Here is an 8,306-nt window from a genome sequence, read left to right on the forward strand (position 1 = left end):
ACCCATATCTTCAGAAAAAAATCACTTCTACTGTTGTGGTAAACAACCTGCTTCCCTGTTTATAATGGTCTGGCCCTCTAGCACAGCGGTTCTCAACCTGTGGGTCACGACCCCTTTGGGGGTCGAATGACCCTTTCACAGGGGTCGCCTAAGACCATCGGAAAACACATATATAATTACATATTGTTTTTGTGATTAATCACTATGCTTTAATTATGTTCAATTTGTAACAATGAAATTGGGGGTCACCACAACATGAGGAACTGTATTAAAGGGTCGCGGCATTAGGAAGGTTGAGAACCACTGGTCTAGAAGGTCATTTGACTGACCGGTCTAATTAGCATATTACGCTTTTATTTTTATAGATGCTCTGAAAAACATATATGAGGGTAGAGACATTTTTATCTTTTTCTCTACTATATCTCAGAATCTGTCACCACAGGGCACAAAGTATGGCATTTGGTAGAGATTTTGTAATGAATACATAAATACCAACATATACCCAACCCTCTTTTTCCAGAGATACACTAATTTGAAATAATTCAAACATCATAAATAAATTATATGATTTGTCTTTTGATTGAACAAAAATCTGATTCTTTGTAAAATCTCTGAATTTTATAAATTAAAATAAAAAGTATGAGTTCATAATTTTAAAAATTAGTCTTCTGTAAAAGCTCTAAGCATTTAAGATATTTTCTTATTCCAATCATTTGTATAATTATTTTGTATTTAGTTTAGTATATTAACCTGTAAAACTATTTTTCTTAGTATTATATTTTACCAATGATAACTTTTAGCTTAGTTTAGAAATATAATATTTTGAACATTATATGCTTTAAAATATTGTGGGCTTTTTTCCACTCACTAGCTTTCTTCATTGTTCTGTATAGATTAAGAGCCTAGGATATAGCATATCAGTCAGTGGCCCTATATTTCTTATATCAATAACATAAAATTAGGTTTATCTTAGTGATTTTCTTTGCAGATAAATGTTACAATATGGCTCAGTATCAACTGCCTCCAGCTTCACTCTGACATGCCCAAAGCATAACTCTAAGATCTCAATATTTTGTATAATTTCTTTGAAAGGCTCCAAAAAGAAGTAAAATCTAGGCTTTCATTTTATTGAAAATATTGTTAGATGTAATAGTATTCTATGGTTTTCTCTGTGTGTATTTGTTTGTGTGCATGTGTGTGTATAGTGTGTTTCCTAACTTCACTGAAGATATCCTGACCTAAAATTATTAACTGCTGTTTTAAAAAAGTAGTACCTCTCATGATCTTAGCAAGTGCCTGGGAAATAGTTTGAATATGAAAGTTAGGCACTTTACCCATTTCATTCAGTGAGTAACACATTCTAATTGCTACCTCATAATAGTTTACCTAAAGTCTAGAATTTCTGGAAGTTTCCTGCTATTGCAAAAATCAAGTGAAATACAATGTAAAAAAAAAAACACAGAAATTTCAAACACACCAAAGATCTTTTGTTTTTCTTCTTATTAGCGTCTAATTAATTATAGTAATTTTGATTTCAGATTTTTAGTTTCATTATTTTCTGTATTTTTTTCAATTTTGCATGACGGATTAAAACTAGGAGAAATATACTCAAGAATCCAAGTAAATTGCTTATTTTCTTATTTTCTTCAGGTGCATGATATATGAGTAGTATTATTCTTCCCCATAACATTTTATAAAACTTACTATGCTTACATACAATCATTATGTTTCCTTCATGTTGAAAGTACAATTGAGCTCATTTGTCTATGTGTGCATGCAGAAGTCTGCCATTGCCTAATATATTCAATCCAGGACATTTATTGTGAGAAAATCCGGCCAGAAATTCCTCAAAGCATAAGTGACTTAGGAACATGATTAATGGCAGACAAGATGAGGAATCCTATTATTGTTGGCACTAACTTATTTTTTCTGTTTGTTATTATTAACTTTGACGTGTTACTGCTTACTAGATGCCATTTCTCTTTAGGAATAAATACCGTATTATTAAGACCTGGGCATGTTGGGTCAAAATATGAGGTCCTAGTCCACCTCCTTGTCCAGTGGCTGTCCAACTGCTTAAACAATGAGGTTCAAATAGAAGAGCAAACTACATATTGGTTCATAATGCTTTGAAAGATATTTCGTTGTAATTCAGAATTAATCTTGAATGTGTGAAACCTCAAAGGTAATATATACAGGAGGAACAGTTTAGAGCTACAGCTAGTCAACCCAGATCTGAGAAGACTGCTTTCTCCATTATCCACTCTGCACATGACATAATCTTCCAGAACACAACCACATCATTTTGCAGCTGAGTAAACTGTGGCCCAGAGCTACTGACACACTAATTAGTGCCTGATTAATATCTGTGGTCAGAACTCTCTGGTATTAACAATGTTTTCCCCCTTTGAGGAGTTAATAATATAATGCATATAATAAAGTGGCAAATGAAGTCATTTTAACCAACAAAAGAGAAAATTTTTCAATATCTCATAAAAGAAGTATTTATGTGTTCAAAAAATAAAATCATTTCCTGGCCAGTGTGGCTCAGTTGTTTGGGCCAGTTGGATTCCAGGTCAGGGCACATGCCTGGGTCGGGGGCTTAGGGGGCGTGCAGGAAGCAGCAGGGCTGTTTCATGCTCACATCAATGTTTCTATTTCTCTCTCCCTCTCCCTTCCTCTCCCTAAAAATCGATTAAAATTATTTGAAAAATAAAACTGTTAGCCTTTGTTGTAGAATTAACAGAATCCACCTGTCCTTAAACAGTTTTCTGAATTTTGGATCAAGACCATGCATAGTCCATTGAGCAACAGAAACATCGTGGTTTGTATGCACAGCCACAAGGACAACACGGTTTTAAAAGGATGAAATATACAGTATGTAGTTCTTATTTTAGAAATTTAATATCTCTACTATCTTTGGCTCTTCAGTAAAATATATGTCAAAAATTGTTTGAATCAACAATCTTGTTACATTTCCTCAATAATATAAATATTGCATCAAATAGAAGCTTGTTATTTAAAACATCTATAAATTCATGAGTATGGTGTAGCAATATTGTTAGAAATAACTCAATTAATTTTCTGTGTATGAAGTAAAGCCAAAGTCAATTACTTTATAGCCTGTGGAATAGAACAAATATTTATGGAATCAAATTCAATTCAATATGTACCAGAAAATAAAATGTCATCTGTACTCTCTGGTCTTTATTCTCCCCTCATTTTTCAGTAGATAACATTAAACTTCTGATACAGACTTTACAATAGCACCCATAAATCAATTCTATTCACATATCTCATTAATTGTGTTCTTGTAATCAGTGGCTATTCAACATGAATGCCCATCTCATATTTTGTTGGGAAACAGCCACATTAGGGCTGTGACCTCATTCACATCTAGTGATTATATTGCCATACTATAGACTAAAGCACACTGCATCCACTTGCTATAGCCATGTTAATAAAATTCTGTAGAAACGGAGGCCATCTACAGTTAGTGCTGTCAACTCCCATAGAGAAGAGCCTTATTTTATCAGAACCCAGTTCTTCCTTATTTGAGTTGAAAGTAAAAGAAGGAACAGCCATGGGTCCATTGCGTTGCGCCGCTGTTGTTTGTTTCAGCTTTGTCTGTTCAAAAAATTAATTTCAACAAAAAATTGCTCAGTGAATAAAACTACACATTTCTTACCAAACACTTAATTGTAGTGGTTTAAAATGATTAGTGATATTTTAAATCAAGAATTCTAAATTTTCGGAGAGGAGACCAAGATGGCGGCATAGGTAAACACCGCAGACTGCTGCCGCAAACAACCACTTCAAAAATACAACTAAAAGACGGAACGGACATCACCCAGAACCACAGGAAGGCTGGCTGAGGAGAGACTCTTCAACTAGAAGGAAAAATAACAGCACACCGAGGCTCAGAAGTGTTTCTTTTTACATGTTTTTTATTAGTTTAATGCAAATTTAATTTTGACCTATATTAGAATGCAGCTTTTTTTTCCTTTTCCTTTTTCTGTTAATCCTCACTTGAGTATATTTTTTTATTGATTTTTAAAGAGAGTGGAAGGGACAGAATGAGGAAGGCAGGGAGGGAGGGAGAAAGAGAGAGAGAAACATCAATGAGAGATGTTTACCTCCTGCACGTACACCAACCAAGGCCAGATTGAACCTGCAACCCAGGTCATGCCCTTGACTGGGAATCAAACCTGCAACCCTGCCCACTCTCTAACCACTGAGGAACACTGGCCGGAGCTAGAATGCAGCTTAGCAACAGGGCTATCTGTAGACAGTAATTGATTAATATTTATAAAAATGTTTTATCAAGTCAATCTACATCTTTACATCTTATTACATTTTAATAGTTAATTTGTTTTTAAGAATAACTATGAAAATTGTTTTTTCTAGGAATACTAAGAATTCTAGGCAAATATAAAATCTTGATAGCATTAATAAAATTGCAGCAGTAAGGAAATCTTACATTTATTCTTTCCACTTGGTCTTTTGCCTAGATTTTTTCTTTATCTTCTTATACTAGTATTGGTCCTATATGATCTGAGGCCTTTTACTTAGGTTAGTTATTAACCACAAGTGGGAATAGGGAAGTTAATCTAGCAGTGTGATTTTAACCTTAGAATTCAAACAAGTTATGAATTGCCTTTTTCTCAGCTTATGAATACAGTTTCTTTCACCAATATTGAATAGTAATAGGAAACATAAATAGAGTAAATGCAGTTAACAGATAAGTCTAATAATGGCACAGATACATAGAATTTTTTAGCTTAATAAATCTTAAATATTATTTGGTACTTCTATATTTATTTGTAGATGAATAAACAGGAGTCTTGGTATGATAAAGGATATATTTGTAATTATAGAAGGTAGTTGTCCTTGACTTGTATTCACTGTTCTGTTTGTTACACAATTAATAGCTTTTCTGTTATATAACAGTCCTTAGAAAATATTGCTCAGTGGCCTCCTGGACATCTTGAGCTCTTTTATGAAGTTTTCCATTCCACTTTTGGTTGGTTATCCTATATAATCCTATATAATAAAAGGCTAATATGCAAATTGTCCTCTCGACCAGGAGTTTGACCAGGTGGCGGGGCTGGCTGGCCAACCACCCGCAGCTCCTCCCCCTGGCCAGCCCCTCCCCTGACCCTCCCACCCCAGCTGGCCCCATCCCTAATTGGCCCCTCCACCCTGATCAGGGGAGGGCCGATCTGGCCAGACCCCACCTGTGCACGAATTCATGCACTGGGCCTCTAGTACTGAATATAAAACAATTCAATACACTTAAATGTATATTTATTAGAAAAAACACAGGCAGATATGGAATAAAGTTTTAGAAGGGCAATAGGGAACAGGGTCCCTTCCATGCTGGGAGTATATATTAGTAGCCAAATTTGGGGATCTATTTAGCAATACAAGACAAATTTTAAAAATACTTTAAACCAGAGTTTTCACAGGTGACTAAGGATGCATACTCCAACATGACACCTCCAACATTAAAGTAGCCAAACATTATTAAAGACTTACATCGCCATTAATAGGAATACATAAAATTTGTTTTATTCATATTTTGCATCACTATACAAGAGTTAACATCAGTTTGTTTATATATAAATCTCAAATATATATAATAAGGGAAAATGAACATTTTAAAAAGAGTAAAACATTTTGATATACTTTAAAGTAAATAAAACAATACTATAAATTACATCCTATTACATGTATATAATCATATAGTGATAATGTGTAAATGAACAGAAAAAATGCACTGTGCTCATGAAAACAGATCAATAAAAAGGATCCAATCTAAAGAACATAAAAAGATCTTGAATAAAAATTGACAAAGGATCAGAAACCAATCAGACAAAATTAAGCATATCAATGTATGTGTAAGGACAGTCCCAAAAGAGGAGAAGAAATAAAAAAAGACAAGCACACTATTTGAATAAATATAAAAGTTTTCCCAAATTTGATGAAAAAATTGTTGTTCAAATTTCAACTGCCCATTACATTAGAGTAATACATTACAGCAACACTGCAGAGAGCTAAGATACTAAAATATTTTGAAAGCTGAAAAGGAAAACCAATCATCAAGTAGAGAAGAACAAGAATATAATAATAAGTTGCCTCCTCAGCAAAAGCAATACAGGCCAGAATAACAGTGGAATGACCTATTCAAAATGCTCCGGGTGGATGGCAGGGAGTCAACTAAGAATTTTATATCTAGCAAATATAAACTTTATAGGTGAAGGTGACTCAAAACTCACCAGGAAAAACTATAATCCCATTAGAAAATGGACAAAAGACACAAAAAAGCATATTACTTCCAACAATATACTGATGGCAAGTATACACATGAAGATATGGTTTTGTGTTCTTTTAATATATGTTTGTATTGATTTCAGAGAGATGAAAAGAGATGGAGAGAGAGAAACATCAATGATGAGAGTCTCATAGATTGGCTGCCTACTGCACGACCCTTACTGGGATCGAGCCTACAACCCTGGCATGTGCCCTGACCCAGAATTGAACCATGACCTCTTGGTTCATAAGTCTACGCTAAACCACTGAGCAACACTGGCTGGGCTGAAGATGCTGATGGTCATTAGCCATCAGTGAAATTCAAATTAAGACCACAATGATGTATAACTATATACCTATATAAATAATTTCATTTTTTAAATAGTGACCCCACCAAATACTGATGAGAATTTGAAAAAACAACAACAACTGAATTCCTCATACATTGCTGGTAGAAAACTAAAATATTATAGCTCTCTAGAAAATAAGAAGTTTCTTAGAAAGTAAACATGGAATTACTATACAATGCAGTAATTTCACTCTTTGATTTTAATTCCAGGTAAATGAAAACTTTTGTTCACACAAATACCTATACATGCATGCTCATAGAAGATATATGTTAAATATTCCCAAAATTATAATCAGCCCAGATGACCTTCAATAAGTGAAGGGTTAAACACACTATGGTACAAATATACCATGTAATTATACTTACTATACAAAGAAACAAACTATTGATACAAGTAAAAATTTGGCTGGATCTCAAAGGAATTATGATAAGTGAGAAAAACATCTCAAAAGTTACATGCTGTATGAGTTCATTTATAAAGATTTTTGAAATGACAACATTTTACAAGTGGAGAAGAGCTTAGTGATTGACAGAGGTTAGGGATGGGGGGGGCGGTGGAAGAGGAGAGATTGGAATGTGGTCGTAGAGAGATCCTTGCCTTGTTTTCTCTGTTTTGTATTGGAGAGATGGTGAATGCACAGACCTACAGGGGTGATGAATTTGTACAGAATTTAATACACACAGAGACACACATAGCCAGGGCAGAAAAGGAAAAGAAAGAATTGAGATATACAAGGATGAAAGACCAGGAGAAACTTGCATAATTAATGGACAACATTGACAAAAATTGGAATTCAGATGAATCTGACTGACTTCAAAGCTCATCTTTAATTCATTACATTATGATGCCTCCCAAAGTAAGAAAGAGTTTACAGGAAAACAGTCTTTCCTACGCAAACTAATGAATGGGGTATAGGAAATCACTCTCTGGTATTCTTACCAAGGCACAGCCATATTTCTAATTCCCAAAATTCTACTCTGTATTTTATTTTTATTTCTCCTCAACTATGAATTAAAGCTTAAGTTATTAAAGTAATGACACTCAACGTATTTTCTATGCAAGTAGAATATTTTACGGAAAACAACTGTTTCTTAGTGAAACAACTACAAAGCTCTGCCTAGTGTATCTCTTTTTAAGAAATTAAAATTGAAAGCTTTGATAAGACTATGTACATGTGTAAAGTAAATCTGTATAGTACACAGATCCTTATCTACACTAATAAAAGAGAAACATGGTAATTAGCGTACGACCGCTACCCTTCCCATTGGCAAATCAGCATATCCTTATGCAAATTAACTGTCAGCCAAGATGGCGGCCGGCAGTCAGGCAGCTGGAAGCAAACATGAGGCTTGCTTGCTCCAGTGACTGCAGACTCCAACGTTCCCCGCCTGACTTGCCGGCCTCTGAGCTGGCAGTTTGAAACATTCGAACAAATATAGAAGCTAAACAAAACCCAAGAAACCAGCTTTCAGCCAGCCGGGATCTCAGAGCTGGAGTTATACATTGTTTCGATTATAGAACGCTCAGCAGCGGAAGCCTCAGAGCTAGAGCCAGAGCTAAAGCTGGCCCAGAATAAAATAAAATAAAGAGAAAAAAAGGAGCGGTTGGGAGCTTCAGTCAACAACCGCCAGCCTGAAAGCAGCC

The 8,306-nt window shown here is 34.7% G+C and overlaps 1 protein-coding gene and 1 long non-coding RNA gene across 7 annotated transcripts in view; one reads left to right on the forward strand and one right to left on the reverse strand.

Moving 5' to 3' along the window:
• The window catches only part of EPHA5 (EPH receptor A5), a 305,704-nt gene that overhangs the window by 268,514 nt on the left and 28,884 nt on the right, over positions 1 to 8,306 (reverse strand). The gene's annotated exons all lie outside the window — the stretch shown is intronic.
• The window catches only part of LOC106726544, a 15,729-nt gene that overhangs the window by 6,308 nt on the left and 1,115 nt on the right, over positions 1 to 8,306 (forward strand). The gene's annotated exons all lie outside the window — the stretch shown is intronic.

The sequence above is a fragment of the Myotis brandtii genome, unplaced genomic scaffold (genome assembly GCF_000412655.1).
Source record: "Myotis brandtii unplaced genomic scaffold, ASM41265v1 scaffold28, whole genome shotgun sequence".
NCBI lineage: Eukaryota > Metazoa > Chordata > Mammalia > Chiroptera > Vespertilionidae > Myotis > Myotis brandtii.